This window comes from Lotus japonicus, chromosome 6 (genome assembly GCF_012489685.1).
Source record: "Lotus japonicus ecotype B-129 chromosome 6, LjGifu_v1.2".
NCBI classification, from domain to species: Eukaryota; Viridiplantae; Streptophyta; class Magnoliopsida; order Fabales; family Fabaceae; genus Lotus; species Lotus japonicus.
The window spans coordinates 35848736-35861203 of NC_080046.1; positions in this window are offsets into that span (position 1 = coordinate 35848736).

Sequence of the window (12468 nt, forward strand, 5' to 3'; positions counted from 1 at the left end):
GGTTTCCCCCGTTTAATTCGGCTGGCACTTGAATAAAGTAGCTTCTTCTACACCAAAAGCATATAAAATATGCTCAATTCTGGGTTCCGGGGCAAAAGTTAAGGCTGTTTGAAAGTTGCAGCCGAGTTAACCTTCAAAATTCAACCTGTAGGTTCCGATTTCTATTTTTACCGATTTCCCCCGTTTAATTCGGATGGCACTTGAATAAAGTTGCTTCTTCTACCCCAAAAGCATATAAAATATGCTCAATTATGGGTCCGGGGCAAAAGTTAGGGCTGTTTGAAAGTTGCAGCCGAGTTAACCTTCAAAATTCAACCTGTAGGTTCAGATTTATATTTTTACCGATTTCCCCCTTTTAATTCGGCTGGCACTTGAATAAAGTAGCTTCTTCTACCCCAAAAGCATATAAAATATGCTCAATTCTGGGTTCCGGGGCACAAGTTAGGGCTGTTTGAAAGTTGCAGCCGAGTTAACCTTCAAAATTTAACCTGTAGGTTCCGACTTATATTTTCACTGATTTCCCCCGTTTAATTCGGCTGGCAGGTGAATAAAGTCGCTTCTTCTCTCCCAAAACTATATAAAATATTCTCAATTCTGGGTTCCGGGGCAAAAGTTACGGCTTTTTGAAGTTTGCAGCCGAGTTAACCTTCAAAATTTAACCAATAGGTTCCGTTTTCTATTTTTACCGATTTCCTCCGTTTAATTCGGCTGGCAGTTGAATAAACTGGCTTCTTCTCTCTAAAAAAACATATAAATTATGCTCAATTTTTGGTTCCGGGGCAAAAGTTATGGCTGTTTGAAGTTTGCAGCCGAATTAACCTTCAAAATTCAACCAGTAGGTTCCGTTTTCTATTTTTACCAATGTCCCCCATTTAATTAGGCTGACACTTGAATAAAGTAGCTTCTTCTACCCCAAAAACATAAAAAATATGCTCAATTCTGGGTTCCGGGGCAAAAGTTATGGTTGTTTCAAGTTTGCAGCCGAATTAACCTTCAAAATTCAACTTGTAGGTTCCGTTTTCTATTTTTGCCGATTTCCCCCGTTTACTTAGGCTGGGACTTGAATAAAGTAGCTTCTTCTACCCCAAAAGCATATAAAATATGCTCAATTCTGGGTTCCGGGGCAAAAGTTATGGCTGTTTGAAAGTTGCAGCCGAGTTAACCTTCAAAATTCAACCTTTAGGTTCCGATTTATATTTTTACGAGTTTCCCTTGTTTAATTCGGCTTGCAGGTGAATAAAGTCGCTTCTTCTCTCCCAAAACTATATAAAATATGCTCAATTCTGGGTTCCGGGGCAAAAGTTATGGCTCTTTGAAGTTTGCAGCCGAATTAACCTTCAAAATTCAACCAGTAGGTTCCGTTTTCTATTTTTACCGATTTCCCCCGTTTAATTCGGTTGACTGGTGAATAAAGTCGTTTCTTCTCTCCCTAAACCATATAAAATATGCTCAATTCTGGGTCCCGGGGAAAAAGTTACGGCTGTTTCAAGTTTGCAGCCGAATTAACCTTCAAAATTCAACCAGTAGGTTCCGTTTTCTATTTTTACCGATTTCCCCCGTTTAATTCGGCTGGCACTTGAATAAAGTAGCTTCTTATCTCGCAAAACCATATAAAATATGCTCAATTCTGGGTTCCGGGGCAAAAGTTATGGCTGTTTGAAGTTTGCAGCCGAATTAACCTTCAAAATTCAACCTGTAGGTTCCGTTTTCTATTTTTACCGGTTTCCCCCATTTAATTCGGCTGGCACTTGAATAAAGTAGCTTCTTCTACACCAAAAGCATATAAAATATGCTCAATTCTGGGTTCCGGGGCAAAAGTTAGGGCTGTTTGAAAGTTGCAGCCGAGTTAACCTTCAAAATTCAACCTGTAGGTTCCGATTTCTATTTTTACCGATTTCCCCCGTTTAATTCGGCTGGCACTTGAATAAAGTTGCTTCTTCTACCCCAAAAGCATATAAAATATGCTCAATTCTGGGTTCCGGGGCAAAAGTTAGGGCTGTTTGAAAGTTGCAGCCGAGTTAACTTTCAAAATTCAATCTGTAGGTTCAGATTTATATTTTTACCGATTTCCCCCTTTTAATTCGGCTGGCACTTGAATAAAGTAGCTTCTTCTACCCCAAAAGCATATAAAATATGCTCAATTCTGGGTTCCGGGGCACAAGTTAGGGCTGTTTGAAAGTTGCATCCGAGTTAACCTTCAAAATTCAACCTGTAGGTTCCGACTTATATTTTTACTGATTTCCCCCATTTAATTCGGCTGGAAGGTGAATAAAGTCGCTTCTTCTCTCCCAAAACTATATAAAATATGCTCAATTCTGGGTTCCGGGGCAAAAGTTATGGCTGTTTCAAGTTTGCAGCCGTGTTAACCTTCAAAATTCAACTTGTAGGTTCCGTTTTCTATTTTTACCGATTTCCCCCGTTTAATTCGGCTGGCACTTGAATAAAGTTGCTTCTTCTACCCCAAAAGCATATAAAATATGCTCAATTCTGGGTTCCGGGGCAAAAGTTAGGGCTGTTTGAAAGTTGCAGCCGAGTTTACCTTCAAAATTCAACCTGTAGTTTCCGTTTTCTATTTTTACCAATTTCCCCCGTTTAAATCGGCTGGCACTTGAATAAAGTAGCTTCTTCTACACCAAAAGCATATAAAATATTCTCAATTCTGGGTTCTGGGGAAAAAGTTAGGGCTGTTTGAAAGTTGCAGCCGAGTTAACCTTCAAAATTCAATCTGTAGGTTCAGATTTATATTTTTACCGATTTCCCCCTTTTAATTCGGCTGGCACTTGAATAAAGTAGCTTCTTCTACCCCAAAAGCATATAAAATATGCTCAATTCTGGGTTCCGGGGCACAAGTTAGGGCTGTTTGAAAGTTGCAGCCGAGTTAACCTTCAAAATTTAACCTGTAGGTTCCGACTTATATTTTTACTGATTTCCCCCGTTTAATTCGGCTGGCAGGTAAATAAAGTCGCTTCTTCTCTCCCAAAACTATATAAAATATTCTCAATTCTGGGTTCCGGGGCAAAAGTTACGGCTTTTTGAAGTTTGCAGCCGAGTTAACCTTCAAAATTTAACCAGTAGGTTCCGTTTTCTATTTTTACCGGTTTCCCCCATTTAATTCGGCTGGCACTTGAATAAAGTAGCTTCTTCTACACCAAAAGCATATAAAATATGCTCAATTCTGGGTTCCGGGGCAAAAGTTAGGGCTGTTTGAAAGTTGCAGCCGAGTTAACCTTCAAAATTCAACCTGTAGGTTCCGATTTCTATTTTTACCGATTTCCCCTGTTTAATTCGGCTGGCACTTGAATAAAGTTGCTTCTTCTACCCCAAAAGCATATAAAATATGCTCAATTCTGGGTTCCGGGGCAAAAGTTAGGGCTGTTTGAAAGTTGCAGCCGAGTTAACCTTCAAAATTCAACCTGTAGTTTCCGTTTTCTATTTTTACCAATTTCCCCCGTTTAAATCGGCTGGCACTTGAATAAAGTAGCTTCTTCTACACCAAAAGCATATAAAATATTCTCAATTCTGGGTTCTGGGGAAAAAGTTAGGGCTGTTTGAAAGTTGCAGCCGAGTTAACCTTCAAAATTCAATCTGTAGGTTCAGATTTATATTTTTACCGATTTCCCCCTTTTAATTCGGCTGGCACTTGAATAAAGTAGCTTCTTCTACCCCAAAAGCATATAAAATATGCTCAATTCTGGGTTCCGGGGCACAAGTTAGGGCTGTTTGAAAGTTGCAGCCGAGTTAACCTTCAAAATTCAACCTGTAGGTTCCGACTTATATTTTTACTGATTTCCCCCATTTAATTCGGCTGGCAGTTGAATAAAGTTGCTTCTTCTACCCCAAAAACATAAAAAATATGCTCAATTCTGGGTTCCGGGGCAAAAGTTATGGTTGTTTCAAGATTGCAGTCGAATTAACCTTCAAAATTCAACTTGTAGGTTCCGTTTTCTATTTTTGCCGATTTCGCCCGTTTGCTTAGGCTGACACTTGAATAAAGTAGCATCTTCTCTCCCAAAACTATATAAAATATGCTCAATTCTGGGTTCCGGGGCAAAAGTTATGGCTGTTTCAAGTTTGCAGCCGTGTTAACCTTCAAAATTCAACTTGTAGGTTCCGTTTTCTATTTTTACCGATTTCCCCCGTTTAATTCGGCTGGCACTTGAATAAAGTTGCTTCTTCTACCCCAAAAGCATATAAAATATGCTCAATTCTGGGTTCCGGGGCAAAAGTTAGGGCTGTTTGAAAGTTGCAGCCGAGTTAACCTTCAAAATTCAACCTGTAGTTTCCGTTTTCTATTTTTACCAATTTTCCCCGTTTAAATCGGCTGGCACTTGAATAAAGTAGCTTCTTCTACACCAAAAGCATATAAAATATTCTCAATTCTGGGTTCTGGGGAAAAAGTTAGGGCTGTTTGAAAGTTGCAGCCGAGTTAACCTTCTAAATTCAATCTGTAGGTTCAGATTTATATTTTTACCGATTTCCCCCTTTTAATTCGGCTGGCACTTGAATAAAGTAGCTTCTTCTACCCCAAAAGCATATAAAATATGCTCAATTCTGGGTTCCGGGGCACAAGTTAGGGCTGTTTGAAAGTTGCAGCCGAGTTAACCTTCAAAATTTAACCTGTAGGTTCCGACTTATATTTTTACTGATTTCCCCCGTTTAATTCGGCTGGCAGGTAAATAAAGTCGCTTCTTCTCTCCCAAAACTATATAAAATATTCTCAATTCTGGGTTCCGGGGCAAAAGTTACAGCTTTTTGAAGTTTGCAGCCGAGTTAACCCTCAAAATTTAACCAGTTGGTTCCGTTTTCTATTTTTACCGGTTTCCCGCATTTAATTCGGCTGGCACTTGAATAAAGTAGCTTCTTCTACACCAAAAGCATATAAAATATGCTCAATTCTGGGTTCCGGGGCAAAAGTTAGGGCTGTTTGAAAGTTGCAGCCGAGTTAACCTTCAAAATTCAACCTGTAGGTTCCGATTTCTATTTTTACCGATTTCCCCCGTTTAATTCGGCTGGCACTTGAATAAAGTTGCTTCTTCTACCCCAAAAGCATATAAAATATGCTCAATTCTGGGTTCCGGGGCAAAAGTTAGGGCTGTTTGAAAGTTGCAGCCGAGTTAACCTTCAAAATTCAATCTGTAGGTTCAGATTTATATTTTTACCGATTTCCCCCTTTTAATTCGGCTGGCACTTGAATAAAGTAGCTTCTTCTACCCCAAAAGCATATAAAATATGCTCAATTCTGGGTTCCGGGGCACAAGTTAGGGCTGTTTGAAAGTTGCAGCCGAGTTAACCTTCAAAATTCAACCTGTAGGTTCCGACTTATATTTTTACTGATTTCCCCCATTTAATTCGGCTGGCAGTTGAATAAAGTTGCTTCTTCTACCCCAAAAACATAAAAAATATGCTCAATTCTGGGTTCCGGGGCAAAAGTTATGGTTGTTTCAAGTTTGCAGTCGAATTAACCTTCAAAATTCAACTTGTAGGTTCCGTTTTCTATTTTTGCCGATTTCGCCCGTTTGCTTAGGCTGACACTTGAATAAAGTAGCTTCTTCTACCCCAAAAGCATATAAAATATGCTCAATTCTGGGTTCCAGGGCAAAAGTTATGGCTGTTTGAAAGTTGCAGCCGAGTTAACCTTCAAAATTCAACCTTTAGGTTCCGATTTATATTTTTACGAGTTTCCCTCGTTTAATTCGGCTTGCCGGTGAATAAAGTCGCTTCTTCTCTCCTAAAACTATATAAAATATGCTCAATTCTGGGTTCCGGGGCAAAAGTTATGGCTCTTTGAAGTTTGCAGCCGAATTAACCTTCAAAATTCAACCAGTAGGTTCCGTTTTCTATTTTTACCGATTTCCCCCTTTTAATTCGGTTGACAGGTGAATAAAGTCGCTTCTTCTCTCCCTAAACCATATAAAATATGCTCAATTCTGGGTTCCGGGGAAAAAGTTACGGCTGTTTGAAGTTTGCAGCCGAATTAACCTTCAAAATTCAACCAGTAGGTTCCGTTTTCTATTTTTACCGATTTCCCCCGTTTAATTCGGCTGGCAGTTGAATAAACTGGCTTCTTCTCTCGCAAAACCATATAAAATATGCTCAATTCTGGGTTCCGGGGCAAAAGTTATGGCTGTTTGAAGTTTGCAGCCGAATTAACCTTCAAAATTCAACCTGTAGGTTCCGTTTTCTATTTTTACCGGTTTCCCCCTTTTAATTCGGCTGGCACTTGAATAAAGTAGCTTCTTCTACACCAAAAGCATATAAAATATGCTCAATTCTGGGTTCCGGGGCAAAAGTTAGGGCTGTTTGAAAGTTGCAGCCGAGTTAACCTTCAAAATACAACCTGTAGGTTCCGATTTCTATTTTTACCGATTTCCCCCGTTTAATTCGGCTGGCACTTGAATAAAGTTGCTTCTTCTACCCCAAAAGCATATAAAATATGCTCAATTCTGGGTTCCGGGGCAAAAGTTAGGGCTGTTTGAAAGTTGCAGCCGAGTTAACCTTCAAAATTCAACCTGTAGTTTCCGTTTTCTATTTTTACCAATTTCCCCCGTTTAAATCGGCTGGCACTTGAATAAAGTAGCTTCTTCTACACCAAAAGCATATAAAATATTCTCAATTCTGGGTTCTGGGGAAAAAGTTAGGGCTGTTTGAAAGTTGCAGCCGAGTTAACCTTCAAAATTCAATCTGTAGGTTCAGATTTATATTTGTACCGATTTCCCCCTTTTAATTCGGCTGGCACTTGAATAAAGTAGCTTCTTCTACCCCAAAAGCATATAAAATATGCTCAATTCTGGGTTCCGAGGCACAAGTTAGGGCTGTTTGAAAGTTGCAGCCGAGTTAACCTTCAAAATTCAACCTGTAGGTTCCGACTTATATTTTTACTGATTTCCCCCATTTAATTCGGCTGGAAGGTGAATAAAGTCGCTTCTTCTCTCCCAAAACTATATAAAATATGCTCAATTCTGGGTTCCGGGGCAAAAGTTATGGCTGTTTCAAGTTTGCAGCCGTGTTAACCTTCAAAATTCAACTTGTAGGTTCCGTTTTCTATTTTTACCGATTTCCCCCGTTTAATTCGGCTGGCACTTGAATAAAGTTGCTTCTTCTACCCCAAAAGCATATAAAATATGCTCAATTCTGGGTTCCGAGGCAAAAGTTAGGGCTGTTTGAAAGTTGCAGCCGAGTTAACCTTCAAAATTCAACATGTAGTTTCCGTTTTCTATTTTTACCAATTTCCCCCGTTTAAATCGGCTGGCACTTGACTAAAGTAGCTTCTTCTACACCAAAAGCATATAAAATATTCTCAATTCTGGGTTCTGGGGAAAAAGTTAGGGCTGTTTGAAAGTTGCAGCCGAGTTAACCTTCAAAATTCAATCTGTAGGTTCAGATTTATATTTTTACCGATTTCCCCCTTTTAATTCGGCTGGCACTTGAATAAAGTAGCTTCTTCTACCCCAAAAGCATATAAAATATGCTCAATTCTGGGTTCCGGGGCACAAGTAAGGGCTGTTTGAAAGTTGCTGCCGAGTTAACCTTCAAAATTTAACCTGTAGGTTCCGACTTATATTTTTACTGATTTCCCCCGTTTAATTCGGCTGGCAGGTAAATAAAGTCGCTTCTTCTCTCCCAAAACTATATAAAATATTCTCAATTCTGGGTTCCGGGGCAAAAGTTACGGCTTTTTGAAGTTTGCAGCCGAGTTAACCTTCAAAATTTAACCAGTAGGTTCCGTTTTCTATTTTTACCGATTTCCTCCGTTTAATTCGGCTGGCAGTTGAATAAACTGGCTTCTTCTCTCCAAAAAAACATATAAATTATGCTCAATTTTGGGTTCTGGGGCAAAAGTTATGGCTGTTTGAAGTTTGCAGCCGAATTAACCTTCAAAATTCAACCAGTAGGTTCCGTTTTCTATTTTTACCAATGTCCCCCGTTTAATTAGGCTGACACTTGAATAAAGTAGCTTCTTCTACCCCAAAAACATAAAAAATATGCTCAATTCTGGGTTCCGGGGCAAAAGTTATGGTTGTTTCAAGTTTGCAGTCGAATTAACCTTCAAAATTCAACTTGTAGGTTCCGTTTTCTATTTTTGCCGATTTCCCCCGTTTACTTAGGCTGACACTTGAATAAAGTAGCTTCTTCTACCCCAAAAGCATATAAAATATGCTCAATTCTGGGTTCCGGGGCAAAAGTTATGGCTGTTTGAAAGTTGCAGCCGAGTTAACCTTCAAAATTCAACCTTTAGGTTCCGATTTATATTTTTACGAGTTTCCCTCGTTTAATTCGGCTTGCAGGTGAATAAAGTCGCTTCTTCTCTCCCAAAACTATATAAAATATGCTCAATTCTGGGTTCCGGGGCAAAAGTTATGGCTCTTTGAAGTTTGCAGCCGAATTAACCTTCAAAATTCAACCAGTAGGTTCCGTTTTCTATTTTTACCGATTTCCCCCGTTTAATTCGGTTGACTGGTGAATAAAGTCGCTTCTTCTCTCCCTAAACCATATAAAATATGCTCAATTCTGGGTTCCGGGGAAAAAGTTACGGCTGTTTGAAGTTTGCAGCCGAATTAACCTTCAAAATTCAACCAGTAGGTTCCGTTTTCTATTTTTACCGATTTCCCCCGTTTAATTCGGCTGGCACTTGAATAAAGTAGCTTCTTCTCTCGCAAAACCATATAAAATATGCTCAATTCTGGGTTCCGGGGCAAAAGTTATGGCTGTTTGAAGTTTGCAGCCGAATTAACCTTCAAAATTCAACCTGTAGGTTCCGTTTTCTATTTTTACCGGTTTCCCCCATTTAATTCGGCGGCACTTGAATAAAGTTGCTTCTTCTACCCCAAAAGCATATAAAATATGCTCAATTCTGGGTTCCGGGGCAAAAGTTAGGGCTGTTTGAAAGTTGCAGCCGAGTTAACCTTCAAAATTCAACCTGTAGGTTCCGTTTTCTATTTTTGCCGATTTCGCCCGTTTGCTTAGGCTGACACTTGAATAAAGTAGCTTCTTCTACCCCAAAAGCATATAAAATATGCTCAATTCTGGGTTCCGGGGCAAAAGTTATGGCTGTTTGAAAGTTGCAGCCGAGTTAACCTTCAAAATTCAACCTTTAGGTTCCGATTTATATTTTTACGAGTTTCCCTCGTTTAATTCGGCTTGCCGGTGAATAAAGTCGCTTCTTCTCTCCTAAAACTATATAAAATATGCTCAATTCTGGGTTCCGGGGCAAAAGTTATGGCTCTTTGAAGTTTGCAGCCGAATTAACCTTCAAAATTCAACCAGTAGGTTCCGTTTTCTATTTTTACCGATTTCCCCCTTTTAATTCGGTTGACAGGTGAATAAAGTCGCTTCTTCTCTCCCTAAACCATATAAAATATGCTCAATTCTGGGTTCCGGGGAAAAAGTTACGGCTGTTTGAAGTTTGCAGCCGAATTAACCTTCAAAATTCAACCAGTAGGTTCCGTTTTCTATTTTTACCGATTTCCCCCGTTTAATTCGGCTGGCAGTTGAATAAACTGGCTTCTTCTCTCGCAAAACCATATAAAATATGCTCAATTCTGGGTTCCGGGGCAAAAGTTATGGCTGTTTGAAGTTTGCAGCCGAATTAACCTTCAAAATTCAACCTGTAGGTTCCGTTTTCTATTTTTAACGGTTTCCCCTTTTTAATTCGGCTGGCACTTGAATAAAGTAGCTTCTTCTACACCAAAAGCATATAAAATATGCTCAATTCTGGGTTCCGGGGCAAAAGTTAGGGCTGTTTCAAAGTTGCAGCCGAGTTAACCTTCAAAATACAACCTGTAGGTTCCGATTTCTATTTTTACCGATTTCCCCCGTTTAATTCGGCTGGCACTTGAATAAAGTTGCTTCTTCTACCCCAAAAGCATATAAAATATGCTCAATTCTGGGTTCCGGGGCAAAAGTTAGGGCTGTTTGAAAGTTGCAGCCGAGTTAACCTTCAAAATTCAACCTGTAGTTTCCGTTTTCTATTTTTACCAATTTCCCCCGTTTAAATCGGCTGGCACTTGAATAAAGTAGCTTCTTCTACCCCAAAAGCATATAAAATATGCTCAATTCTGGGTTCCGGGGCACAAGTTAGGGCTGTTTGAAAGTTGCAGCCGAGTTAACCTTCAAAATTCAACCTGTAGGTTCCGACTTATATTTTTACTGATTTCCCCCATTTAATTCGGCTGGAAGGTGAATAAAGTCGCTTCTTCTCTCCCAAAACTATATAAAATATGCTCAATTCTGGGTTCCGGGGCAAAAGTTATGGCTGTTTCAAGTTTGCAGCCGTGTTAACCTTCAAAATTCAACTTGTAGGTTCCGTTTTCTATTTTTACCGATTTCCCCCGTTTAATTCGGCTGGCACTTGAATAAAGTTGCTTCTTCTACCCCAAAAGCATATAAAATATGCTCAATTCTGGGTTCCGGGGCAAAAGTTAGGGCTGTTTGAAAGTTGCAGCCGAGTTAACCTTCAAAATTCAACATGTAGTTTCCGTTTTCTATTTTTACCAATTTCCCCCGTTTAAATCGGCTGGCACTTGACTAAAGTAGCTTCTTCTACACCAAAAGCATATAAAATATTCTCAATTCTGGGTTCTGGGGAAAAAGTTAGGGCTGTTTGAAAGTTGCAGCCGAGTTAACCTTCAAAATTCAATCTGTAGGTTCAGATTTATATTTTTACCGATTTCCCCCTTTTAATTCGGCTGGCACTTGAATAAAGTAGCTTCTTCTACCCCAAAAGCATATAAAATATGCTCAATTCTGGGTTCCGGGGCACAAGTAAGGGCTGTTTGAAAGTTGCAGCCGAGTTAACCTTCAAAATTTAACCTGTAGGTTCCGACTTATATTTTTACTGATTTCCCCCGTTTAATTCGGCTGGCAGGTAAATAAAGTCGCTTCTTCTCTCCCAAAACTATATAAAATATTCTCAATTCTGGGTTCCGGGGCAAAAGTTACGGCTTTTTGAAGTTTGCAGCCGAGTTAACCTTCAAAATTTAACCAGTAGGTTCCGTTTTCTATTTTTACCGATTTCCTCCGTTTAATTCGGCTGGCAGTGGAATAAACTGGCTTCTTCTCTCCAAAAAAACATATAAATTATGCTCAATTTTGGGTTCTGGGGCAAAAGTTATGGCTGTTTGAAGTTTGCAGCCGAATTAACCTTCAAAATTCAACCAGTAGGTTCCGTTTTCTATTTTTACCAATGTCCCCCGTTTAATTAGGCTGACACTTGAATAAAGTAGCTTCTTCTACCCCAAAAACATAAAAAATATGCTCAATTCTGGGTTCCGGGGCAAAAGTTATGGTTGTTTCAAGTTTGCAGCCGAATTAACCTTCAAAATTCAACTTGTAGGTTCCGTTTTCTATTTTTGCCGATTTCCCCCGTTTACTTAGGCTGACACTTGAATAAAGTAGCTTCTTCTACCCCAAAAGCATATAAAATATGCTCAATTCTGGGTTCCGGGGCAAAAGTTATGGCTGTTTGAAAGTTGCAGCCGAGTTAACCTTCAAAATTCAACCTTTAGGTTCCGATTTATATTTTTACGAGTTTCCCTCGTTTAATTCGGCTTGCAGGTGAATAAAGTCGCTTCTTCTCTCCCAAAACTATATAAAATATGCTCAATTCTGGGTTCCGGGGCAAAAGTTATGGCTCTTTGAAGTTTGCAGCCGAATTAACCTTCAAAATTCAACCAGTAGGTTCCGTTTTCTATTTTTACCGATTTCCCCCGTTTAATTCGGTTGACTGGTGAATAAAGTCGCTTCTTCTCTCCCTAAACCATATAAAATATGCTCAATTCTGGGTTCCGGGGAAAAAGTTACGGCTGTTTGAAGTTTGCAGCCGAATTAACCTTCAAAATTCAACCAGTAGGTTCCGTTTTCTATTTTTACCGATTTCCCCCGTTTAATTCGGCTGGCACTTGAATAAAGTAGCTTCTTCTCTCGCAAAACCATATAAAATATGCTCAATTCTGGGTTCCGGGGCAAAAGTTATGGCTGTTTGAAGTTTGCAGCCGAATTAACCTTCAAAATTCAACCTGTAGGTTCCGTTTTCTATTTTTACCGGTTTCCCCCATTTAATTCGGCGGCACTTGAATAAAGTTGCTTCTTCTACCCCAAAAGCATATAAAATATGCTCAATTCTGGGTTCCGGGGCAAAAGTTAGGGCTGTTTGAAAGTTGCAGCCGAGTTAACCTTCAAAATTCAACCTGTAGTTTCCGTTTTCTATTTTTACCAATTTCCCCCGTTTAAATCGGCTGGCACTTGAATAAAGTAGCTTCTTCTACACCAAAAGCATATAAAATATTCTCAATTCTGGGTTCTGGGGAAAAAGTTAGGGCTGTTTGAAAGTTGCAGCCGAGTTAACCTTCAAAATTCAATCTGTAGGTTCAGATTTATATTTTTACCGATTTCCCCCTTTTAATTCGGCTGGCACTTGAATAAAGTAGCTTCTTCTACCCCAAAAGCATATAAAATATGCTCAATTCTGGG